The sequence below is a fragment of the Notothenia rossii genome (assembly GCF_949606895.1).
Source record: "Notothenia rossii genome assembly, chromosome: 4".
NCBI classification, from domain to species: domain Eukaryota; kingdom Metazoa; phylum Chordata; class Actinopteri; order Perciformes; family Nototheniidae; genus Notothenia; species Notothenia rossii.
In genome coordinates, this window is record NC_136902.1 from 56622936 (window position 1) to 56626050 (window position 3115).

At 44.2% G+C, this 3115-nt stretch overlaps 1 long non-coding RNA gene across 1 annotated transcript; it reads left to right on the forward strand.

Annotated features, from left to right (window-relative positions):
* The first annotated feature begins 1108 nt into the window (after nt 1-1108).
* Nucleotides 1109-2355, forward strand: LOC307037031. The gene is made up of 2 exons (XR_013807574.1): nt 1109-1435; nt 1523-2355. It is a non-coding gene; the product is annotated as an uncharacterized lncRNA (long non-coding RNA).
* The last annotated feature ends 760 nt before the right edge of the window (nt 2356-3115 follow it).

Here is a 3115-nt window from a genome sequence, read left to right on the forward strand (position 1 = left end):
AGACGACACTTCTGGTGGCCTTCTATGGAAGCGGACTCTCGAGCCTTTGTGCTGGCCTACACGATTTGCGCCCGTAGCAAGTCTTCACACAAGGCTCCTATCGGTCTACTCCAGCCTCTCCCAGTCCCTAGTCGTCCCTTGAGTCACATCGGCCTAGATTTTGTTACCGGCCTCCCGGTTTCACAGGGTAACTCAACCATTCTCACTATTGTTGATCGCTTTTCCAAAGCAGTTCATTTTGTGCCTCTTCCTAAACTCCCCACAGCCTCTGGAACTGCTGACCTCCTGGTCAATCATGTTGTCCGGCTCCATGGCATTCCAACAGACATTGTTTCCGACAGAGGGCCACAGTTCATATCTCAGGTATGGAAAGCATTCTGTCGAGCACTTGGAGCATCTGTCAGTCTCTCCTCAGGCTATCATCCTCAGACTAACGGGCAGGCCGAAAGAGCCAATCAGGACCTTGGAGCTGCACTTCGCTGTGTCACCTCCCGGAATCCCACCTCCTGGAGCTTACATCTGCCCTGGATTGAATACGCTCATAACTCACTGTCTAGTGCTGCTACCGGTATGTCCCCATTTGAATGTTCTCTTGGATATCAACCCCCTTTGTTCCCAGCCCAAGAGGATGAGATCGCAGTTCCCTCTGTCCAAGCCCATCTCCGTCGTTGTCGTAGGATTTGGAAGGATGCCCGCTCTGCCCTTCTCCGCTCCGATGAACGCAATCGGCATATTGCAAACCGCTACCGGACCGCAGCTCCCCAGTTCCAACTAGGTCAGAAAGTTTGGCTTTCTTCAAAGAATATTTCTTTACAAGCTGAGTCTAAGAAGTTGAAACCACGCTTCATTGGCCCCTATGTGATCGAGCGCATAATCAATCCATCTGCTGTTAGACTCAAGCTGCCTCCCTCCATGAGAATTCACCCAACCTTTCATGTATCCCAGTTGAAACCAGTGTTGTCCAGCCCTTTGTGCCCTCCAGCCATCTCCCCTCCACCCACCCTTGTTATTGATGACCACCCGGCCTACACAGTCCGACGGCTGTTGGACATTCGCCGCCGTGGGTACCAGTATCTGGTTGATTGGGAGGGTTATGGTCCTGTATGGTCCTGAGGAGAGGAGCTGGGTGTCCCGCAAGCTCATTCTATGTCCCTCTCTCATTCGGGACTTTCGCAGGGACCACCCAGATAAGCCTGGTGGTTCGCCTGGAGGCTCCCGTTGAGGGGGGGGTACTGTCACAGTCCAAACTGTGTCCCTGTTTGTTCCTGTGTGTGTGTGTGTGTGTGTGGAGAGGGTGTGGTGTCCCTTGCAGGCAGCAGCCTGATTGCTCTCACCTGGCCGTCTGACTCAGCTGTCCCTCATCATCTAATCAGGACACAGCTTATCTACTCCAGTCTCCCAGCAACTCACCGCCAGATTGTTTTCTACACCAGTGGTATTACATCCTCCTGGCTGCCCATTCAGTTATCCTGTCTGCGTGTAAATCCGTACTCTTTGTAACTAGTTTCTCTTGTGTTTCCAGTGCAATCCCTCGGCCATCATCCACCAGAGCTTCCAGCCAACCTGCCTGCTTCTTCCTGCATCCTACCTGCCTGCCTGGTAATCAGTCCAGCCTCTCACTGCCTACCTCCACTCCGGACCTCCATAATCACCAAACCTGCCTGAGTCTCCGAAACGATAAACCATTTAAACATCTTCAGTCATTGCCTGCGCCTGGGTCCTGTTTAAAGCATAATCCTAACATAACTGAACTGATTGTGGGCAAGTTGTGGGGACATTGTTTGATTTATTGAAACGATACCCATGCGAAAGTTTTATCATTTCATTTTTACAAAATGTGTAAAGCTCTGTGCTCCTACACTTAAAACATGTGTTATTGGGCACTATTACTTTCTAATGTAACAGTATAAATGTGAGTTTTATTTCAAATTACAATGTCCAATCACAAGGGCTCCCTCGATAATGAGCATTGGGATTTCTTCCGTTGGACATTGGAATATTGCAGGAAATGGGCTCTGTGATGAACACAAGTTTTGTTCAGCATAATAATCTCCACATATGCACACCACTTTAATGATTTGTGCAGAGTAAATGCATTCAGCAGAAGAAAAAAGCTAACTAATAATAAGAATACAACATCACAGTCACATGGTTGATACTCAATGGTTAATACCGCTAATCTAAAGGTGGCTAATGTACATTGTGATGTTGTTTAGTATGGGATTAGGTTTGTTTTCTAAAGATAAAGCAACACTTTCTCAGAATCAAGCAAAACTAAGAGTTTAAGAGGAAAAAAAACTGAGTCAAGCAAAAATAAATGTAGTTTCAAAAATTAAACTATAAGTTGCAAACAAATCATTTGTGTAATCATGTAAACTATAAGTCTTTTTTCTTTGTTTTAACATATCTTTTTGTTTGCAGTTCTCTTTGTTTCTTTCTCAATGATCAGACTGAGGGCCGGCCGTTGGCATAGGCAGTATAGCAAATTATTATTTACTGGTTTTTATTATTTTTTATAATTTATAATTATCTTATACTAACAAAACTACGCCTATATTGCGTACAGCGCCCATAAACTATGGCGCACCCCCCCCCCCTCAAAAAACAGTTGAACCGCCCCAGCCCCAGTAAAAACCAGAGGTTTATGTGAAATAGTTCTTTTTTGGAAATAATGGTTTCAGTGTGCAATTATAGGTTTTAATTTTGTATTTGTGTTAATTTAAAATAAATCAAACTCCCAAAAAATGTAAACAGCTTTTATTAACATTGGAATTTACTGTGTAAGCGGCCGCGGGGGGGAGAGCTTTAGAGAGCTCTCTCCTGAAAGACTGAGAGGCTCTGATAACCTCAGCTCAGTGAGGTAAAGGCACACCTTTATATGATCATTATAGTTATAAAAAAATAAGACAATAGAGGTTCATCTATTCTCTTATAGTATAAAATACAATATGACAGTAAAAAAAAAGTTGTTATTAATAAACAAGAATACAGTTTAAAAGGGGAGTGATTTGTAAAATATCGATAAAGATAAAGAAAATCTGCTTAGAGTTCTGTTTCATATGGGTGTTGAGATGTATCCATAGATTTCCTAATGTTGCTGTCAAAGAGCACCAGA